Source organism: Pseudorca crassidens, chromosome 9 (assembly GCF_039906515.1).
Source record: "Pseudorca crassidens isolate mPseCra1 chromosome 9, mPseCra1.hap1, whole genome shotgun sequence".
Lineage (NCBI taxonomy): Eukaryota > Metazoa > Chordata > Mammalia > Artiodactyla > Delphinidae > Pseudorca > Pseudorca crassidens.
The window spans coordinates 1,540,041-1,550,714 of record NC_090304.1 but is presented as its reverse complement, the minus strand read 5'-3'; positions in this window follow the sequence as shown (position 1 = coordinate 1,550,714).

Genomic DNA, 10,674 nt, shown 5'->3' with positions numbered 1-10,674 from the left:
GCCCAGCCTCCTGTCCCCCACTTGGGCAGGGCTCGGGGTGGAGGGCGTGCGGGGGGCGGGACTTGGAGGCTTTGGGAAGCCCACTCAAACCCTGCCTGGGGATCCTGGGCCCCGAGTGCTGCATCCAGCTGGCTTTTCCAGGGGAAGTTCGCCCCATAATCCAGGTGGTCTCCTCTGTTCACTGTGCATTACGGGACCGAGGGGGCTTTTGGTGAAGAGTGCCCCTAACACGAGTCCCCACGAGGATCAGGCAGCCTCCTTGGAGAGGAGGGAAGGGGGGCGGGCACCAGGAGGGCGCCCCAGGCGGCTGTGGCAGTGCCCTGGCCAATCCCAGTCTACCTTGGGGACCTGGGACCTGGGCAGCTTCCTCCGTTTCCTCATCCGCGAAGTAGGGGATGTGGCTTTCCCATGTCTCAGAGGCGCCATGAGGTTCACCAGAGGGGAAAACGAGGCATCCGCTGGAGGTTGCTGTTTCAGTATCAAGATGGGTGCAGGCGGCACGTGCGGGGAGCCAGGGCAGCGATGCTCCCACAGAGATGGGCTCTGCTCACAGCCCGGCAGGGTGCGTCAGCCTCTGAGAGCAAGTCTGAAGAGTCCTAGGACAGGAGAAGTGCAGGCCCTGTGGGACCTGACGGAGGAGGCCCGATTCAGCCCAGGAGCTGCAGGGAGGGCAGCAGGTGGAGGAACCCCAGAGCCAGCCGAGGCCTCACCATGAGGGATGCAGCCGGTCTAGGAAGCAGAGGAGGTTGTGTGCAGATAGACCTCTTCCATCGCTACGGCGATGGTTGTGGTCGTGTGGATGTGGGGGCAGGAGTTGGGGGCTCCCCCTCGGACCTCCTGGGAGAGAGGGGCCCTCCCCTGGAGTCCTCTGGGAAGGCAAATCTTCGGGATGGGCCGTGGGTCTCTGGAGAGCTGTGGGCCAGCTGGGTTGGGTGGCTGCCCATCTAATGGCACAAGTGGTGGGCTCAGTGGCCTTCTCACGTGGCACCCAGCTGCACAGACTAGAGAGAGGGAGCCCCGTGCAGGGGGCTGGGAGAGGTGTCCAGGAGGTGGGTGTTGGAACAGGACACAGGCTGGTGTTTGGTTGGGGAGGAAGGAGCAGGCTGAGGGGCTCAGGGACTAGAATCCTGGGGGGTCCACTGCCGGGAGGGATGGGGACTCAAGGCGGGGGGCGGGTCACAGGAGCAGCGGTTCTGGGTGTTATGACCACTGGGTCTGGAGAAGTGTTTCCCAGGTGAGAATATCAAGAGCCTGGGTGTTGCCTGCACGCCCGTGGATATGGCCCAGGGCTCGGAGTGGAGACTCGAGCTGGGTCAGGAAGCTTCAAGCAAAGCGGGTGCAGCCTGGGTGGATGGGGGCAGAGATGGGGTGAGTGAGTGGGACTCACGAACTCCCCCCAAGATAGGGGAGAAGGCAGGGACCCGGTGCTGCTGACCCCTGACCCCGGGCAGTGGTGGATTGGGGTAGAAGGGGCAGTCAGGGGCCCTGCAAGGTCGTAGGGAGTTGAATCGCGGCCACCCCGTGGGAGGGAGCAGCCAGCCTTCCAGGTGGCCTCCATGGAGGGCTGGAGCCGGGAGGGCAGTTGGCGGTGGGACTGAGCAACCGGACGCCGTGACAGACCACTGCCTCTCAGTCATGGGCGCTCTCAACACTCCCGCAGTCAGGCCCAGGTAGGCGCCCACCACAGCCCGTGGGTCCCTGGAGGAGCCGGGAATGGAGCGAGGAGTGATGGGAGGGGCTGCGGCCAGTCGCGGGAGAGAGTCCCCGCCCCGCACCCCGACGGGCTCCCCAGGCACCTGGGGTTCAGCCTGGGCCACCCTGGCGTCCTAGCGCTTTATGGTGCCTGGCGGGGGTGCTGAAAGTGGAGGGGAAATGTTTCCTTTGCTCATCCTCCCTCCACCTTCGATGCCCGCGGCTGGCTGGCTGCGGGGGACGGCTCCCCCGAGGAAGGGCACCCACATTGTCTGCCTCCGCCAGCTTCTCCCTGGCGGTGCCCTTGCAGCGGAGGCGTCGGGCTCCTGTTGGAGAAACGGCACAGTCGCCCTGCAGCCAGCAAAGGCGCCCTCGGCTCACGGATGCTCGTATCCGGTCCTGGGCAGCGTGGGGCACGCAGCCCCCAGAGGTGCCGGCCTCGCACCATCAGGCTCCGGAGGGGGCGGGCATCCCCGGCACCACGACCGTGGTGGGTCACGTGGACCCCTCGCCCTCACAGGCAACAGGCCGCACGGGCTGTGCCTTGGTCTCTGGCTTCCAGGCCTGTGTCTCTGCCTCTCTGGTCTCTTCCCTGACCTTCCTTCCGGCCCCGTGCCCCCTGCGCTCTCCCCTCCCCATTTTTATTTGATTTTCAGTTTGCAGTAAATAATAAATACGTATGAATGAATCGTCCTCGCTCACTCTCTTCCCGTCCCTCCTGGACGTGCCCCCTAGTTTTCTGCATCTTTGGGGGCATCAGGTGACATTCCCTGCCCTCCCCTCTCCCTCGTGCTGCCCTGGCTGGTCTGGCCACTGTCCTTGTGACCCCCCCAGCCCAGAGTCCAATCTAAAAGGATCGGGACCAAGTAGCTGGATGGGGAGCAGGTCTAAAGGGCGAGACTGGCCGAGTGTGCGTGCATCTGAGTGTGCACATGTGGGCACATTTGCATGTGTGCGTGTGTGTTTGTGCCTCTGCCTGCAGGCATGTGTGTGCTGGGGTGGGGGGTGCCGCTGTGCAGCCAGCACAGCCCCTTGCCTTGACCACAGCCCCCCCAGAATTCCCCAGGGCCCATCCACTTGCAAAGCCACTGCCCACTCCAGCCTGACTCTGCAGACTTTGGAAACCCACAGAATATTCTTTCTCAGTCGTGTGCTCTCATCTCCCCCGCAGGGGTGCAGAGCTCAGGGTGTCACCCGACTGCTCCCCCTCCCACAGAATAGTGACCACCGGCTCAGATGGGGGCACGAGGGGAGGAGCAGGTCCCTGACTGCCCACGAGACTTGGTCCTCTGCACGTGACCTGTGGGTGGGAGGACAGCGGGGACAGGTATGGGGGGCTTTTCTGAGTCAGAAGAGGCACAGCATCCCCTCCCCCACCCCCTGCCACCTAATGCCACCTGATGAGGCTGGGACCCCTAAAGGGAGTCTCAAGGCTGATTTCCAGGACAGAAAGACATGCTCCTGAGAGGGCTGCCAGAGGGGCGTGGAGAAAAGAAGATGGAATCAATTAGGCCACAGATTCAAGACCATTGAAGCCCAAATACTGACAAATCCCCACACATCACAGTAGGGGTAGCAAATCAATAAAATAAGAAATGAAAAAGGAAAAGTTATAACCGACACCACAGAAATACAAAACATCATAAGAGACAGCTAAGAGGAAGTATATGCCAGTCAAATGGACAACCTGGAAGAAATGGACAAATTCTTAGGTACAATCTCCCAAGACTGAACCAGGAAGAAACAGAAAATATGAACAGACCAATCACAAGTACTGAATGGAATCTGTGATTTCAAAACTCCCAACAACAAAAGTCCAGGACCTGATAGCTTCACAGGCAAATTCTATCAAATATTTAGAGAAGAGTTAACACCTCTCCTTCTGAAACTACTCCAAAAAATTGCAAAGGAAGTAACATTCCCAAACTCATTCTACAAGGCCACCATCACGCTGATACCAAAACCAGACAAAGAGATCACACAAAAAAAGAGAAAATTACAGGCCAATATCACTGATTAACACAGAAACAAAAAAATCCTCAACAAAATATTAGCAAACTGAATTCAACAATAAGTAAAAGGATCATACACAGTAATCAAGTGGGATTTATCCCAGGGATGCAAGGATTTTTCAATATCCTCAAATCAATCAATGTGATACACCACATTAACAGAATGAAGGATAAAATCATATGATCACCTCAGTAGATGCAGGAAAGGCTTTTGACAAAATTCAACATTCATTTATAATAAAAACTCTCCACAGAGTAGGTATAGAGGGACCATACCTCCACATAATAAAAGTCATATATGACAAGACCATAGCTAACATCATATCCAATGGCGAAAAGCTGAAAGCTTTCCCTCTAAGATCAGGAACAAGACAAGGATGCCCACTCTCACCACTTTTATTCAACATAGTATTGGAAGACTTAGACACAGCAATCAGACAAGAAAAAGAAATTAAAGGAGTCCAAGTTGGAAAGGAAGAGGTAAAACTGTCATTGTCTGCAGATGACATGATGCTATACAGAGAAAATCCTAAAGATGCTGCCAGAAAACTGCTAGAGCTCATCAGTGAATTCAGTAAAGTTGAAGGGTACAAAATTAATATACAGAAATCTGTGGCATTTCTATACACTAACAATGAAAGATCAGAAAGAGAAATTAAGGAAATAATTTGCTTTTGTTTCCCTTGCCTAAGGAGACAGATCCAAAAAAATATTGCTATGATTTATGTCAAAGAATGTTCTGCCTTGTAATTTACTATCATGTCAAAAAGAATAAAATACTTAGGAATAAACCTACCTAAGGAGGTAAAAGACCTGTAATCAGAAAACTGTAAGACACTGAAGACAGAAATTGAAGATGACACAAGTAGATGGAAAGATATACCATGCTCATAAATTGTAAGAATTAATACAGTTAAAATGACCATACTACCCAAGGCAGTCTACAGATTCAATACACTGGCATTTTTCACAGAACTAGAACAAATAATTTTAAAATTTGTATGGAAACACAAAAGACTCTGAATAGCCAAAACAATCTTGAGAAAGAACAGAGCTGGAGGAATCACACGCCCTGACTTCAGACTATAGTACAAAGCTATACTCATCAAAACAATGTGGTACTGACACAAAAACAGACACATAAATCAATGGCACAAAATAAAGAGCCCCCCAATAAACCTACGCTTGCATAGTCAATTAATCTACGACAAAGGAGGCAAGAATATACAATGGAGAAAAGATAGTCTCTTCAATAAGTGGTGTTGGGAAAACTGGACAGCTTCATGTAAAAGAATGAAATTAGAACATTTTCTCACACCATATACAAAAGTACATTTAAAATGGATTAAGGACCTAAATGTAAGACCAGAAACCATAAAACACCTAGAAGAAAACATCGGCAGAACACGCTTTGATATAAATTGTAGCAATATGTTTTTGGATCTGTCTCCTCAGACAAGGGAAACAAAAGCAAAAATAAACAAATGGAACCTAATTAAACACAAGGGCTTTTGTACAATAAAGGAAACCATTGACAAAACAAAAAGAAAACCTACAGACTGGGAAAAAAATATTCCAGTTGGTCACAAATGATGCTCCGCAATGGGAGAGGCCACAACAGTGAGAGGCCTGCGTACCACAAAAACAAAAACAACAAAAAAAAGATAATGAACACTGCTGTACTTCATATACAAAAGCTAAGAAGTAAATCCTAAGAGTTCTCATCACAAGGAAAAATCTCTTTTTCTATTTCTTTAATGCTGCATCTACATGAGATGATGGATGTTGACTAAACTTTTGTGGTCATCATTTCATGATGTATGTAAGTCAAATTGTTGCAGTGTCCGTCTTAAAATTATAGAGTGCTGTATGCAATTATGTGTCAATAAAACTTGAAAGAAAACCACTGTGATACATTTGACAAGTCAAGGCACACATGGGTGACATCTGCATGCTGAGAAGGTTCTATTGCTTTTGTTTTGTTTTTTTGCGGTACGCGGGCCTCTCACTGTTGCGGGCTCTCCCGTTGCGGAGCGCAGGCTCCGGACGCGCAGGCTCAGCGGCCATGGCTCACGGGCCCAGCCGCTCCGCGGCACGTGGGATCCTCCCATACCAGGGCACGAACCCGCGTCCCCTGCATCGGCAGGCGGACTCTCAACCACTGCGCCACCAGGGAAGCCCCTAAGGTTCTATTTCTTGATGCTGGTGGTGGGTACACAAGTATATGCTTTATAAAAGATTGTACAGCTATGCCTTATGAAGTTTTCTGTGTGATATATATATTTATTTATAAGTATAGATAACTTTTTTCTGTATAAATATTTATACGTATATATGTGTTTATACAAATGTACATTTACAGCAGTATCATTCATAAATGTCATCAGTGGGAAATAAATGTCTATTAACATATACTTTCATATACATATGAAAATAGAAAGGACGAATGTGCACCGTCTTGTCTGGACTCAAGTAACTCCCCCGGGGAGTTTATCCTTGTATTTATTCGTAAGTAACCACAATGCATAGACTAGAGCGTCTCTGGAAGGAGAATGACAGTGGGAAGGGAGACAGGCGAGCAGGAGATTGTCCATTTTTACTGTGAATGAAAACACACAGAGAGAAGTAGGAGGGGCACCCAGCTGGGGGGTGTTGGGGAGGAGGGGGGCCAGCTCCAAGGTGGGTGAGGAAGGGACCACGTGGGGGGTTGAGAAGGGCATCTTCAGGCGGAGGGACAGTAGTGATGACGGGAGGTTGGTGACAGACAAGGGAACCGGTCAGATTAGCAAAGATATCACAGCTGACCGGAGTCAGGTGTTGGTGAGGAGGGTGGGAAATGTGGAAAGGGATAAAATGGGGGTGCACCCGGGGTGCTCGCTGGCATTGGAGGAGGATGTGTGTCCTCTGGCTCTCTCTGCTGACAGGGTCTGCAACATCCCAGTAGCAAAGGCTCGTCCAGTGCCCAGTGACACTTCACCACCTACAACAGGGGTCCCCAGCCCCCGGGCCACAGACCGGTACCAGTCCGTGGCCTGTTAGGAGCCAGGCCGCAGGGCAGACGAGCGAGCGAAGCTCCACCTGTATTTACGGCCGCTCCCCGTCGCTCGCATTACCGCCTGAGCTCCACCTCCTGTCAGATCAGCGGTGGCATTGGATTCTCACAGGAGCGCGAGCCCTGCTGTGAACTGCGCACGCGAGGGATCTAGGCTGCGCGCTCCTTGTGAGAACCTAATGCCCGATGATCTGAGGTGGAGCTGAGGCGCTGATGCTGGCGCTGGGGAGCGGCTGCAAATACAGGTTGTCATTAGCAGAGAGGTTTGGCTGCACAGAGACCTAATAAATCAATCGCTTGCAGACTCACATCAAAACCCTACCAGTGAGTGGCAGTGAAAACAAGCTCAGGGCCCCCGCTGATTCTGCATTACGGTGAGCAGTATAATTATTTCATTTATATATTACAATGTAACAATAACAGAAATAAAGTGCACAGTAAATGTAATGTGCTTGAAGCATCCCGAAAACACCTCCACCCCCAGCCTGTGGAAAAACTGTCTGCCGCGAAACCAGTCCCTGGTGCCAAAAAGGTTGGGGACCGCTGACCTACAAGACCCAGGGCTCCCTGGGAAACGGCTGATTCCAGGGAACGCCCAGGGCTGACCTGGGCCAGCTTGCACCAGGAAGCAAGAAGGGCTGAAGGTTCGAGGAGGATGTGTCCAAAACGTGCAGGACCCCCTCCCAAATCCAGGACCATCTGAGGATCAAAGTAGACAATATTAGTAACAATTATAATCCTTTGAATAAAATAGGAAACCATGAGTCCATACTGAGATTAGTAAATAAACCAGCTGGAGGTTTAACGGACACTGGGATCTTTGATTTCAAAGAACCACCCTGAAGAATAATTATAATTACAGAGGGAAAACTGAGTAATGTCACGGGTGGAGAACTGCAGGTCCTACTCGATCTAAAGACCCGGTGAACATCATTGGGAAGGGGACATATCAGAATTGTCTACCACCCGAGAGGATGCACTGGGAACAGCCTAACTCGGCCTCACTCGTGTGTATCCCTCCTGCTGTGGCCTGTCTGAGCCTGTGCCTCCCAAACTGAAATGCCCCAACGTGATGAGAGTCAGATGAGGTCCCGAGGGTGGGACCCCGTGGGGGACTAGGGCCCTTGTGAGAAAAGGAAGAGAGCAGGGCCCCCTCTCCTCCATGTGAGGACACAATGGGACAGGTCTTATCAGGAACCAAACTGGCGGCACCTTGATCCCAGAGCACCAGCCTCCAGAACCGTGAGCGTAATTGTCCGCTGTTTAAGCTGCCCGGTCTGCAGTGTTCCTCTACTGCAGCCTGGAAGGAAAACCTGCACTTGTCCTGTGAGTCCCCTTTGCTTCCATACGATTCCCACACTCACAACACTCCTGACATGGGACGTGTGGGCGTTTTTCCCACATGAAGCAATTGCGCGGCACCGGCTGGGGGTCCGACACTTTAACTCACTTCTGACACTGTCTACACAGAGACAGCACCGATCCCACGGAGGAAGGGCTCAGTCCCACAAGACTGTCCCACTTCAGACACCTGTGGCAAACTCCAGTTGTCGTCTCTGCCTCTGACCGACTGGCTACAAATCAGAGGTTCCCATGAACCCCCTCCTTGGGTTCGGTTAGTTTGCTAGAGCGGCTCATGTCGTAACCCAAGAAACCAGTTTTCCGCTTACCAGTTTATTATGAAAGGGTGTGATAAAGGATACAGGCGAACCTCCTCATGGAGGGCTGCGCGAGGCAAGGTGTGGGGAAGAGGCGTGGCGCTCCCATGCCCTCTATCCGTGCACCACCCAACGAGCACCTACACCTGTTCACCAACCCAGCAGCTCTCCAAACCTCATCCTTCTGGGATTTTAGGGAGGCTTCACCACATGGCATGATCAATCATTAACTCAGTCCCCAGACTGCTCCCCTCTTAAAACTCCAAGCTTCTAATCACTGCTTGGTCTTTTGGTGACCAGCGCCACCCAGAAGCCCACCCAGAGTCACCTGTTACAACAAAGGACACTCCTGTCGCCCCCAGGAAATCCCAAGGGATTTAGAAGCTTGGTAATGGGGTCAAAACCACATGTTAGAACAAAAGAAGCTCCTGGGCTTGTATCTCTTAGGAAATCACAAGGGTTTCAGAAGCTCTGGGCCAGCCCGAGCTGACTGAAACACCGCCAGAAACACATAACCAAGCACCAGGCAGACCCAGATTGAGGGGCATTAAAAATGTAGCTGTCCTGTGACCTTCAGAAGTATCAAGGTCATGGGAGTAACAGAAGACTGAGGAGCCGGGAGAACGAAGGAACAGATACAGATATTCGCACTTTGCAGCTTGCCTTGTCAACCTCTGAACATCATCTTTGATAAACCTAAGTTATTATTTTTCAAGTCCCATTTATAATTTTTTTCTTGGAGGATTAATGTTTTTGTCACTGTGATGAACGTCCTGCCGATTTTTAACTTTTTCTTCACTCCAAAGTCCTGAAGTTTTTCTCTCTGTTTTGCTGTAAGAGCTTCTTGTTCTTCTTTTGCTTGTGGGTCTAGGATCCGTCTTGAATTAATCTCTGTGGACAGTGTGAGGCTGGGGTCATGGGACTCCCTGGAGGTCCTCCCCTGACGCCCTTGCATCGGGGGCAAAGGGAGCGTTTCTTCCCATACAGAAAGAATGTCCTTTTTTCTGGCTACATTTAAGGTTCTGGTTTTCAGCAGTTTGACCCTAAGGCTCTGGCTGTCAGAGGTGCTGCCCCTGTGGCTCTAAATTCGTGGTGCCGGGTTCCCTCTTGGGTCTCGACACCGTGGTTTGAGGTCTTTCATCCGTTTTGGAAAAGACCCACCACCTCCTCTCCATCTCGCCTTGCCCCAGTCTCACTCCCCTCTGTTCTGGGACTTCAATCTCGTGCATGTTAAACCTCGGATTTCTTCCCAATTCTACAGTCTGCTCTTTTCTGACTTTTACATTTTTCTCGCGGTGCCTTGTTTTTCTATATTCTATTCACCTTTTTGGAATTCACGAACTCTGTCTTCCGTTGTGTCCAGGCTGGGATTCAAGCACATATGATGCATTTTTTTGGTTTCAGTTATAGTATTTTCAGTTCAAGAAGGTTTATTGGATTTTTTGTAGATTCCAGTTTTCTGGGGAGATTCTTTGTCTTCTCGTCCATTCCGTCATCTCCTCCTCTGTTCTCTCTCACGTGTTTACAGCAGTTGTTTCAACACGTGTCTGCGACCCCACCTAGTTCATTCCCAGTGCCCTGGCTTCAGTGCCTGGCCCATCATCGCTTGATTTTGGGGCGCATTTGCTCTTTGTTTTTTTTTTAAATATATTTATTTATATTTGGCTGTGTTGGGTCTTCGTTGCTGCACATGGGCTTTCTTTCTCTAGTTGCAGAGAGCAGGGGCTACTCTTCGTTGCAGTGTGAGGGCTTCTCATTGCGGTGGCTTCTCTTGCTGTGGAGCACGGGCTCTAGGCACGCGAGCTTCAGTAGTTGTGGTACGCAGACTCAGTAGTTGTGGCTCGCGGGCTCTAGAGCACAGGCTCAGTAGCTGTGGCACACGGGCCTAGCTGCTCTGTGGCATGTGGGATCTTCCCGGACCAGGGCTCGAACCTGTGTCCCCTGCATTGGCAGGCAGACTCTTAACCACTGCGCCACCAGGGAAGCCTCCAACTCCACAGTTTTCTGTGTAGAGGTCTTACACAGAATTTGTTAGATTTATTTCCAGATAATTGATTTTTGTTGTATATGTTACAGTTTGAAATCGTTTCTTTTCTAAGTGTTTATTGCTGATGTAAAGAAAGGCCGTTGACTTTTGTTTTTTGTGGTTTTGTTTTTGCAATTAACTTTTAAAGACGGATGGGCGTCCTTTTACCATAAGTGTTTTTATTTTCGTGATATTTTTGTTAAGTTCTGGATTTTCCACATACACAATCATAGC